Raw genomic sequence first — 12,297 nt, 5'->3', positions numbered from 1 at the left:
ACGGTCCCGCCTCAGCGCTCGCGCGCCACCAGCGCCGCCGCCCGCAGGCACCCCACCTCGACCCCCGCCTCGGCAGCGCGGCACGCAGGGGGGATGACTCCCCCCTTCCCGCGTGTATCCTCAGGCCGAGCGGGCAGCCGCCCCGCAGTCCTCCCTGCAGCAGGTCTGTGTATGTCTTGGGGAGAAGGGGGGAAAAGCAGAGAGGTGTCTAAGCCCTATGCTTGTAGGTATGCATGGGGCAGCACTTCAAGGTGAGAAGGCTGCCCTTTTAGAAAGGTCTTTAGGGTAACTTAAAATAACTTGGTATTGGGGTATTCAGATTGTCTAGGCAATTTTAAAAATCTCAGATTTTCTCACTTCAGAAGGACAAAAGCTTCCTTATGCTAAATACTGCTCACCTTTTGGGGCGGGGGGAGACCAGAAGCCAGCTCGGAAGGGACATTAACAGTTCTGATGCTCTTTTGGCATTTCTGCAGTTGTCTTTATTTACAAGAGATTCCCTCATGTTCTTTGCCTTCCAGATTGTGACCTGAAAGGGCGAGATCTAGCCCAATTGGAATGACAGCGTGAAAGAAGACAGTAGCATGGCAATTGCGGCATGATGCAGTACTGTCTGTACCTGTTTTGATAACTTTTCCCTGACAAAGTATCCCTTATCAGGGATCTTGACATGATGGAAGGTCACAAGCATTAAAACTTTGGAAGGACAAGCTCTTACATAGTTTCTAAGGTACGCATGTTCAGCAGTCAGCACATTAGCCATCTTTTGGATAACAAGGTAAATTACACTAACAGCTTTGTTTTGAAAGTAATGCAGAGCATTTGCATTGGAGTTTTACTGGGTCACTCTACTGGCATAAAATATATAGCGCAGGTAGAGTCAATAGGGCATCTTGTTTTTTATTCATTCTTACTCCTGATTCATTTCAGGCCTTCCAGAGAATTTTAAGTAACTCACTAGTTATTAAGAAAATCATTCACATTCATTTTCTGCTTCAGACACAAGGCAGAACATGTGACATCATTACCAAGCCATAGCAACAGGCTGCCGTGAACCAGTAGGGTTTGAGCAGTAGGATCAGTTAAAAGGAAAATATTCCTTAAGGGAGAGAGTATGTTTATTTAAGCACAGTCATCCTTAGTGCTACAGACCACTTTCTGCTCTGCAAAAATACTAGTGTGCACGTTGTTGGGATTATATTAGCCTTTCCATTCAGGATATACTGTTAAACAGCTGTTGTGATGGTTGGAGGATAGAAATGGTATAAGGTTTACGGAACAATATGAAATATTTTGTTAGAATAACTGATGGAATAGGAAGAACTAGACAAGCTTTGGGGAACATGAGTCTAAACTGAGACCTTAAGGCTTGTCTGTTTTTTCCAACTATATTTGCAAGTTTACTTGAAAGATTTGCTTGGCCCCACAAACATGATATACTGAGCAGATGCTATATCAATTCTTTTTTCACAAATTAAACCAAAGGCACACAGACAACATGCTAGCAGATTTTTATGAAGTTACTCTTGAAATAATAAGACATTATCATCTTCCAATTAAAATCAAGGGAAAGCAAAAGGTGTCAGTGTAGAACTGCAGGAATATTTAATGCAGACATATTACAGCTGCTTTGGTTTGGTTGTGTTTTCAACATTCTTTAGGATCTATTTTTCCTCCTTTTTCAGAGAAAAGATAAAATACACTAATGCCTCCATTTTCCATTGTACTGAAAAAAATCCATGAAAATAGTTTCTTATTTCTCTTTAGTAGTAAGCTATTATATCTGGTCCACCCACAGAGCAGCTTCTTATTTTCTCCCATGGGATACTGCATGTACCTTTCCCATATTTTCATGATATGCTGTGCRTACTTGCAGCATAGGTAGGAGGAGCAAACAAGTTTGATTCATGTCTACGTATACAGTGCTAAACAATGAATTGAGGACCATCTTCGCAGCTTGAAGACAGATTCTAGTTTATTTAGTTCTCGTTTTTCCCATAATTTGGTCAGTGGCAGGGTCCAGCTTTTAATCAAGTGCTGTATGAAGAGCTTACCAGTGATGATCTGTGTCTTGGAGAGTTACTCTAATCTTGGGGCGCATATAGTTCTTCACACACACTTATTTTTAGTAATACTTTGTTTTAGCTATCAAGTTAATGTATGTTAAAGCTCTTTCTAGGATTTGACCAGATAACTTTACAGTAAACAAAAGCTGAAACCTGCTAACTTCTGATCTTTTTGTTATCAGACTGCATTGATAGAAAAGCTTATGTGAAGAATAAATCAACTCTATGTGTAATTTAATTTCCACATCAGCATTATCTATTTAGGCATTCATTCTCATGCTGAGGGGAAATTAATTCCTACAAAGTCAGAAAATTAAAGAAGTRCAGTTCATCAAAATATCTTCATGTATTCCTTAGGAAAAGTTCATTACGAAAACAAAATCTAGTAATATGGATATAAGATCAGCTTCTCCAGAAATTAAATTTCCAATTTACCGAGGTTTCTGAAAATAATACAAGMCTCTGGAAATTAAATTAGGATTTTCAGCATAGGAAGATTCCAGTTTTTAATCTAGATTTATGCTTGTGGACAAGGAGTAGTTCAATTTGCTTAGATAGACTCTCTTGGATAGATCTGCTAGCATCAATCTATTGCTTAGAGTATCAGAAATAGCTCAGAAAATGCTGCCAAAGTTACAGTCAATTATTAGTCCACATTAGTACACTAATTAGTGGACATAAGTGCAACGTAGCAAAATCAGCAGTCCTCCAGCCTGAGCAGACGAGAGCYGGTGTAACTAACTTTTACCCAATCCCTTTCTGTTTGCAAGATTATGAGAGTGCTGAAGGACATTTGTCCAGAGTATATTGTGCTCTATAAATTAACACCTTGGTTTCTTGGAACCCTTATTGATTAAATTAAATMTAGAGTAGAGTTCCTTTTCAGTTGTACTGAAAAGTATATCGGCGCAGCAGAGGATCCAATCCAGTTATTTTTAATGATTAACAGCTAAGTCTAAGTGAGATCCTTGAGGTGAAGTTGCTACAGAAGTACTGCCTTAACTAATTGTGTTGTTACTGGAAAAGGAATRATTGAAAGCAAGATAAATTGATTTAGAGCTCTGTGGTCAAACATTCTGGAACTTCTAAATGGTTTACTGAATATGAGAGCACTCAGAGTAGGAAACAGCGTGTAATTAATTCCATTACAAACATGCTTGTTATTGGCAAAATGTCCATGTTTTGTCTTGACTTGAAAAAGCAGTTCCTCTCATAGGCCCAGTGTTTGTCCTCTCAAACTGTGTAAACTATCCACTTAAGTTCAGTCAGCATGTATATTTTTTGAGATCTTCATCAAGATCTCTCCTTTTAAAAAAGCTTTATATGATGAATTCTTCAGTTTTCACCAGTGTTTGTTTTATTTTTCCTGCTCTGTTTCTACTTTAAGGAGAGGTGATACATTTATTAAGAGTAAATTTTATGTAAATCTGAGGAAGTGAGGGATTTCCACAGTGTCTACCCATAGGACTGCAGGAAAGTAAAAGCCAATCAACATATACTTGGCTTGTATGATTCCAAGCATTCACATGCAGTTAGGAAACAAATGAACTTTGCCAATGGAGTGATTCACAGATGAATGCGCACCAATGACTTTAATTGATAACTGCCACAAAAATAAGTACTATCAACTCAACTATTGTCAATCAGACTCTTTCCGAGGAAGCATCACATTTTCTCTTCTGTCCTTTTTTTTCATTGACAGCATAAAATAATAGAAAACCAGTTTACCATTCAACATTCCAACAAAACTAAATGGATCCTGAAATTTATTCTTTTAAGCAGGTTCTATTAATTAAACTACTTAAATACTTCCCCTCTGGATAAAGAAAAAAGCTTAAATGCAATATACAATATTAAAATGTTAAGATTCACTGTCCTTTCAAATTGCTAGCTTTTGACTGGCTGATCTGAGGTAGCACCTATCATTTCTACTACCGTTTACCAGGGAAGAGTTTTCTATCTATGCATTCATAGCAACATCCATTTCTACAAGTAGGCAGAATAATACTGTCTGTCTACAATGATACTTGCTCATCAAAACATCATCTTTCTAGTTACTAAACTGATTCAGGGCCTCATTCAGATATCCCATAGATCCTGAATCAATAGAATATTAATGAAAGCATATAATTTTAAACACCTATATACATCTCTTGTAATCACATGGTAAAAACCCAAATGAGGCTGTTCCTATATTTAAGAATCCACAATAAAGCCTCCTAGAAGTATGACTAGTAGAATTATCCACTGGAAATACACTGTGAAAGTAGAAACCAAGTTATGCTAATCAAGGACTCCTATTGCAGAAAGTAATATTTTTATACCAGTAGGATCCACATTTTTATTTATACAGTATTGTCACATCCTCTTTGGGTCCTTTAAAAAGGAGTGGCGTTGATTCAATGGAATTTCATACAGGCAAAATCTGTCCAAATACATTAGCAACACAAATGTCTGGAGTAGAAATCAGAACCTTGATTTTAGCATTCTCAGATATGTAGGGATGTAAATAAATATATCTGTTGAGAAACTATACTTTTATTTTTCTGTAGCCGTATGAAGACATTTCTGACTGGCTACGAAAATAATAAAATAACCATTCTTAGTGTTCAGTTTTCATTTGGATGGTATATAATCTTTTTCATGATGCTAAGTGTAAATGGTTTGATTTCAGATTTAATTCCACTGTGAYGTGGGAATGGCTTTTCGCCCAGGTCATTCAAGAAGTACATCATTAAGAACACTTGGTAAGGCTTATTTTAAGAAAGTCATTGCTAGAACATATTGTGTAAAAATTGAGAAATATAATTATCTAGCTTTCTAATATAAAAATTTAAAAGGAAATAGCTATTTGTAGAGTATTAAAAGCAGTATTTTTGAATTGTACAAATCAAGTATGTGTTCTTTATAAAGTTCAGATTCTAATGCTTAACCAAATAAAGAGAAAGTACTGGAAAGTTAAATGTTTTGTGCAGTGGCTTCTTGTGCCATTAGAAATAGACTCAGCTATGCACTGCAAACCATGTAATCAGCTATGCATTGCAAATGATGTAATCATCAGCAGTGCTGCTCTTTGATATGTTTGGAAGCACTGGGGAATTTCTTGTGAAAGYGTTCAACCAAAATATTTAACAAACCAGAATTTAAGCTTTTCTTATATGTATGTGCTGGAGGCATAGCTCCTGTAATCTTCTATTGAAGGACATGCCATTTGAAGAATGCTGTTTGCAGTTCTATTGAAAAATATTAATCTTTAGACAAAATGTAATATCATCTGTCAGAAACTATATCTTTTACTCATTATACCAAACCTTCCTGTTGAAGACATAAAAAACAACAAAAAAACAGTATCGGCCATTTGCTGTCATTGATCAAATGCTGCCTCAGAATTCATCTCAAAATGTTCTTTGGTATTATGCCATGTTAGTTTACATCACAGAAGTGTAATGACACCAACACTTTCTATCTTGGGTGTATCAGACAGACGTTTTTCTGTGGACTGTTTCAGTGATGTATGTTCTGCTGCTGAGCAGACTTTGCAAGAGAGCTTGTCTGCTTATGTTTTCTTTTTATTTTTTTTTAAGATAATAAGGTGTAAAGTCTCAGTATATGGATGAAAATTATAAATATCTTGGAGAATATCCTGTCTGAATTCCCAAACCATGAACAAAATTAACAGCCTGCCTTGAAAATAGGGAGATAAGGGAAGAAATGAATCAGTGGGTGTGGGACAAAAACTTTTCATAGCATTAAGATTAACGGTGAGGCTAAAGTGCTTAGTTTGATAAAAGGGCCTCATTTCCATTGCACAAATATGACTTGTTACACAGTAAKAGTGAAATACTACCCACTTTAAACAGGTGATCCAGCCTGTATGACTTTAAAGGGATTGCTGGACACTTTCATAATTTTAATACCAGTAGACAAGATATTGGATTATATTAAGCAATGAGAACAGTAGCATTTTTTGGCTAGTCCAACTACCACAAAAGAGGATGTCTACCATTGTATGTGCAGGCAAATACAGAGGAGACACAATGAGAAGGAGATTCAAAGAAAAGGCAGGGGCAGGTCTAATGAGAATTTAAACTGAGATAAAATGACCACTAATGATGAACAGCCTGTAGTAAGTGTCTGTATTGTATAATTATTACTTTATCTTGAATAGACTCAGTTTATCTCTGGTGTTGGGACTTGTTGGGACTCAGTCAATTTACACAATGGATGAAATTGGCTCAATCCATCATTTTAAACAAGCAGTTAAACTCCTGTTAAGTTGTCTAATATGAGAGAGAAATTAAGGTTTTACCTTATCCTTTTTGACACTGTTCTTTGAGGCTGAGGAATGCCTAAGGCTGATTCACTGCCTTCTTAAGCTGACAAAAAAAGCAAAGGTATTGAGGAGCAGAATAGAAGTATTGAGGAACAGGATAGTTCTCTAACTTCCTGAAGCACTGATCAATATTAAAGTCTTCRCTAGAATTTTAAGAAAGCATTTGACATAGAGCATGTAAATGTCAAATGCTTCTCTATAGTTCTTCACTGTAATCTAGCCTGGAGATACTGATACAAAAGACAGTTGATGGTCTCTGATTGCTGTTGAAGAATAAGAAGCRGCTTTTGTATTTTGTGGATTTGATGTGCTTAGGAGTGAAGGATGGCTTTTCATTTACCTTCATATTGGCCTTTTTCCCCTGCCTAAAGAGAAATTCTTTTGGTGTTTGCAATCATAAACTCTGAGTTGCTGTTGTTCTAGGGATCACCTGAGACATGACATCACCTACCAGCCTGTCTTAGAAAATATTCTGTGCAAACCAATCTGTATTAGATGTCAGAAGTCAAAATGAGATGGTGTCAAAGCATGTAAATTATTCCTTTGAATGAGTCTATGGAGAAAAACGCTATAAAGTCAAGGAGTGAATGTATGTGATAAACAACAATAAAATAGTTAATGGAGAAGAAATCATTGAATTTTAGTTCTGCTTTGCTAGTGCCAGTGGTTTGTACTTCAGTGAGACAGTGTAATTCTTAGCTTCCTTTGGAAAGGAGAAATGAATATTTAGGAAATGGGGAGGCTTAAAATCAAGTAGACAACTGCAGTTGTCCTTTTTAATTATTTCGCATTTATTCCTCTCATGYACTTTTCGACTTCAATCAGCTAGTCAGGAATTTTGAATCCGCTGGCCATTGCTGAACTGACATTTGGGGACCAGGGAAAAGCTCTTCACTGATTTATCATATAGACCAAAAATCTTTTTAACTGTGTTGCTTGACATTTCTCCACCATATTTGATGGTTTAAGGAACTCTTGCCTCAAGTACTTTGCATACCAGCTGCTGCTGGTGTTCATGATCTCAGGAACAAATATAGAGTGTACGCTATATGCATGCATAGCATTATAGTCAGCTTTCAGTTTATCTCACTGATACTGGCTCCTACCTTTCATTCTGATTTAGTGTGGCTTTCATAAAAAGAGTAGAATAATTTGGACATTCAAGGGCAGTATGGTTAAGGCATTGGACTAGAAGGTAATGSTCCTAATTCAATTCCTTGCTCTATTATAGACAATCCTGAATGACTTTGAAAAAAACATTTAGGGACAGACTCTCAGTGCTACTTAGACATGTAATTCCTGATGGCTTTACCTAACACCTTTATCTGTTACAGAGGAGTAATTGCTATCAGCATCACAAATGGATTGGGAGGAGGAATATTTGCCAGCGTTGTAAGATATTGATACAGTGTGGACTACTAGAACTAGTTTTGTCCCTGTAGCACTGTCTGCTCTACGCCCTGGGTCTCTATGTACGCACTCAAAAGGCCAACGCATAAAGAAGGTAATTAGCTACTCTTTTCTCATTGTAGGAAACAGTTCTCAGGTGATGTGGCCATTCCTCATGTGGCCATTCTGAGATATGCTCTTTTGATTTGACTTCTAGAAAGACCTTTTTGCTTTCTCCATGTGATTATAGCGTGACCCAAAGCTTATATTCTGTAGAAGGAAGGGCGACAACCCRTTTTCAAACCTGGTTTCAAACTGTGCCTGTAGCATTTGTTTTTACTGGTAATCATGTGAAAGAGCAGAATGTTTTTGCACTGCTGCACAGATGTGCTCAGAAGAATCCCCCAGGAGTAAGCAAGGACAGAAAGTCTGAGGGAAAATGCCCAGAGGCAGAAATCCAACCAGCTGCAGTTAAGTGAATAGACCTCACCCAAAGAGCTTATTTATATCATGTAAGACAGGTCCCAAGCCATCTGGATGCTTGATAGCATGGTGCTTTAAAAGATAGATTTGTGTGTGAAATGTGATCAGAAACTGAGTATTTCCAGAGAGTCACCTGGCTCACCACTGGTGTTTAAAGTGATGTTCCTTGATAAATACTCTATTCTGTAATTTTACTTAGTTGTAAAATAGGCAGTTACATTGTTACAACCATAAAATGTGCTCTTAACAGCAGAGGAGCAAGCTTCTCATGCATTGTCCTATCCTCCTCATTGTACTCTCTCCTTGCAGCAATTTAAAGCTCTCCAAACCTGTGCAGGCCATGTGGGATCAGTCCTGTTTGCAACCTTAGGCTCAGCTGGGTCACCTAACAAAATCCTTGGCTGTATCATTATGAGATTTGTTYGGGGAGATCTTCAACTCAAATGAGATTCTGTTTCGTAATGGATCAAGAAATCAGTGAAAGCTTTCTTACTGTTATTGCAGCTTTTATGCTTTATGGCTTGATTGTGTTCACTAACATGAGCAATTGTACTTTGTGCAGTATATCATTATAGAGGTCTTTATTTCAGAACAGGACATACTGATTTGAGGAACTGCCTAGATGTGAAATATGGCAGTGAAGATTAAGGCAACAGGAGAAATAAATCTATTATTGCTGCCTAGCAGCAAAGCTAGAAATTGTTTGATATAAGACCAGAATGCAAGTTAACCAGTGTTTTGCCTTATAAGCAAAGTCAGAAGTTGTCTGGTTCCACAGATGATGTCAGTGGGAATGTGAGATGAAGTAGAGAAAGTTCTAGCTTGGAAAAAGTCCTTTTTGCTAGCAGAGTGCCGTGTAAAGAGGTCTGGAATCAGCATTTTCTAGAAAAATGCCACAGAAATGGTCTAGATATAACAACTTTATCCAGGACTCAGTTCTCTGGATTGAACTGGCTCTTATGAGCTTCTAGAACTGAGGATATCTGTCACCCTATCTTTTTTTAAAGTGTTGCTGGAATAGATTATAAAGCAGTCTAAAAAGCAGAAACAAGTAGTTCATGAATGGGAAAGAGGAATGGCAATTAAAAGTAAAAGCAGCTAGTTTTCATTTTGTTTCTGGCAGGGGTAGCATGGCAAATGGCAAAGTACAGCACTGAAAGAATGATTTGGAAGAATTGTGAACCGAAAGTTTCAGATGAATGCAGGACAAGTGGTCATTTTATTTTGCACCATTCTGTGTGATGACTGTCATTGTGAGTTGAGAGACTGTGGCTGCCCAGCTGGGCACTGATCACTTGGAAACTCTAGGCAAGAGGTGGCAGAATGTAAGAAACATGACTTTCATTTTCCTATCTCCAGATGTGGCCAGCCTGTGGGTTTTTTTCCTCCATCTCTCAAAAAAAAGAGATTTATTTGTATAAACTAAACACATTTACTGAGCTTTAAGGAGTTGTTGAGCTTGCCAAGCCATTATAGACATCTGCTTATCTSCTTTGTCTCCAGATGTGTATACAGTCAAAATACAGCCTCACTGCTAGGCCACCTCCCCTTACACTTTCCTTTGTGCTGAGGTGCTAGGTGGAGAGGTGAAGAGTGTGGAATCACTCTGCCTCACAGACAGGGCAGCACTGGTATGTGGCATCCCTTCACAGCTTCACTGACACTTCTTGGTCTGAGGCTTCACTCTCTGCAAGAAATGTATGCCAGCAGCTCTTAATAGCAGGGCCTGGCTGTGTTCCTACTATTCCATGCACTACGTTGCTGCCAAAGCCTTCTTGTGCAGTGGTCCAAAAATTGCATCTCCAGAGTTAGATTGGCACTAAACAACTATCATTGTGTTACCACCTGCATAATGTCTGCAGCCACACAGGCTCCTTTAAAACATTCTGCAGCCACAAGATATTCCTGCTTTGCCTACTGACTGTATCTATAAGAAGCAAGGTAATTGCATTTTTCAGAAAAGAAATGATAACAGCTCCATTTCTCATATAACATACATTATATGTGTTTAAAAGATCCTCTTTGTCATATAGTGGAACACTTAGTCTTTTAGCTACACCTCTAGCAGTACCTACTTAGTCTGCACACTTTTGAAGTGTTTCTTACTGCAAACTGATTAGACATTGTGACAAATATAATCTGCTTTGTCTGCATGTTGTTAGCACTTCATAGCAGTGGGGAATATACCAGCAGAGGTGTTGTAATAACTTATGTGGCAGCATATCACCAGAGGAGGTCGAAATATACTCTGCTGTTTCACAAGAGCTGGATAAAGGGGAAAAACAACTCTCCAAAGTACTTGGGTCAGCTGTTCACCCAATAGAATTCACCACAGAAACTGCAATGACAGATCTGAATGGCTAGCTGTGTTTTCTATTTCATTACCACTGAACAACTTAGGCTTTTAATAGAGGGAAAGATTACTTCATTCTCAAGCCTATGTTCTTAATAATTCTTAGTATTTACAGAAGGATATAGATGATGAGAAACAGAAAAAAAACTCTAGAAATAAATACTGGAGTCTGGAAATACATTCTGATGTTCTTTACCAGCATTACTTCTTTAATCCTTCCTTTCCCACAAGCATCTACTCAAGGAAATACAAAGATCAGCTGTGGCAACTGACATATGTAGTATTATTTGACAAGTAATTAATATGTAAATAATTTCTCTTGAATCTGATCCTCCTCCTGTAGGATACAAACAACTTTAATAGCCATTGTAGACTTGCAGAGGAACTCAAGTACAACACAGATAGGAATCTGGAGCTTATCTACATGCTACAATTTTGCACAGAGACAAGTTTGCAGAATTATGGTGAGCCTCAGCCAATAAATCCACCTGGTGTGGTGTACTGTGTTGGCATACCATCTGAGGCCTAGAAACAGCACAGCTAGACTGCATAGCTCTACATTTGATGCCAAATCAGCTGCTTGCTCTCTGCTGTAGATGAGCTCAGCTGTCTAATATAACCTTAGGGACAGAGATCCAAAATTTAGATACTAAAAACCGCTAGTCAGCTGCTGCCTAACTCCACAAGCTTCTATTCCATAAGCTTCTATTATCGAAATTTCCCGAAACACTGTTGCAGTATTCCTGTTGATCAATTAGCTCAGTGTTCTGCTTATTTTATCTAGTTCATGAAAGCTAGTTAAAAACTATAGAATTAAACAACTAAACCCTCATGCACAAAATAAGTTTGTAGMTACTGTTACTGCTTTATCTAATCTTACTCTGTTAGTGTGAGATCTGAATTACTGGAAGTAAGGAGAAATTCTTCTCCAACCGCCTCCACAGAGCTCTTTTTAATTGTTTGGAAGTTTTGCAAGGAATAAACTGTGAACTGAGACAAAGTAAATAACTACGGAGGCACATAATAAAAAAATGGCAGTGAGATATATGAGTGCAAACCCTGGATAAGCATTGTACATGCTTAAGTGCTGGATAAAACTTAGCTGGTGTTCCCTTTTACTTACTCATAAGGTAGACCTTACTTGCATGTAGGGCTGGGTAATTCTAAATAAAGAAGTAGCTCTAAATATCACTAAGTGAAAAGCCTAAATGCTAGAGAAGAGGGGTTTTATGACTGCATTTTCACTACCTCCTATAGCTGCTTATTTACCACCCTTGCTTTCCGAGGTGTCTCACTTGTCCCTGTCTCCTCCCACAATGACTACAGAAACATCTRTTGTAGGTCAGACGAGGGAGTCCTGAGATCGTGGAGCTGCTCTCCCCAGTGAGGCTCATTGCGGGTACCCGGGTGACCCTGTAACCAGGGGAAACTCCACTGCACCATCTGCCGCATTAAGGGGACAGTGTTCGTGCTCCCCCCCAGAAAAGCACAGAGATGACTCGGGAAGGGACCAGGCACAGGTGTGCCTGCCGCCAGGCTCCGGCTGCCTTCAGCGCGGGGAGAGCCCGAGCCGGCGGCCTGCCGGGGCTGCCAGGGAGGCCGCTGCGAAGCAGGCGGGAGGCCCGGCCGCGGGGAGCGCTATGGGGGCGGCCGGCCGCGGGGGGCTCCCGCGC

The 12,297-nt window shown here is 38.7% G+C and overlaps 1 long non-coding RNA gene across 1 annotated transcript; it reads left to right on the top strand.

The window, feature by feature from the left end:
* Window positions 1-9: 9 nt before the first annotated feature.
* LOC146601737 (uncharacterized) lies at window positions 10-7,895 on the top strand. The gene is made up of 4 exons (XR_014895271.1): window positions 10-163; window positions 522-778; window positions 4,741-4,813; window positions 7,734-7,895. It is a non-coding gene; the product is annotated as an uncharacterized LOC146601737 (long non-coding RNA).
* Window positions 7,896-12,297: the final 4,402 nt, after the last annotated feature.

This window comes from Rhea americana, unplaced genomic scaffold (assembly GCF_003343005.1).
Source record: "Rhea americana isolate MKP2758 unplaced genomic scaffold, rheAme1 scaffold_10, whole genome shotgun sequence".
Lineage (NCBI taxonomy): Eukaryota > Metazoa > Chordata > Aves > Rheiformes > Rheidae > Rhea > Rhea americana.
This window is presented reverse-complemented; position numbering and strand designations above follow the sequence as displayed.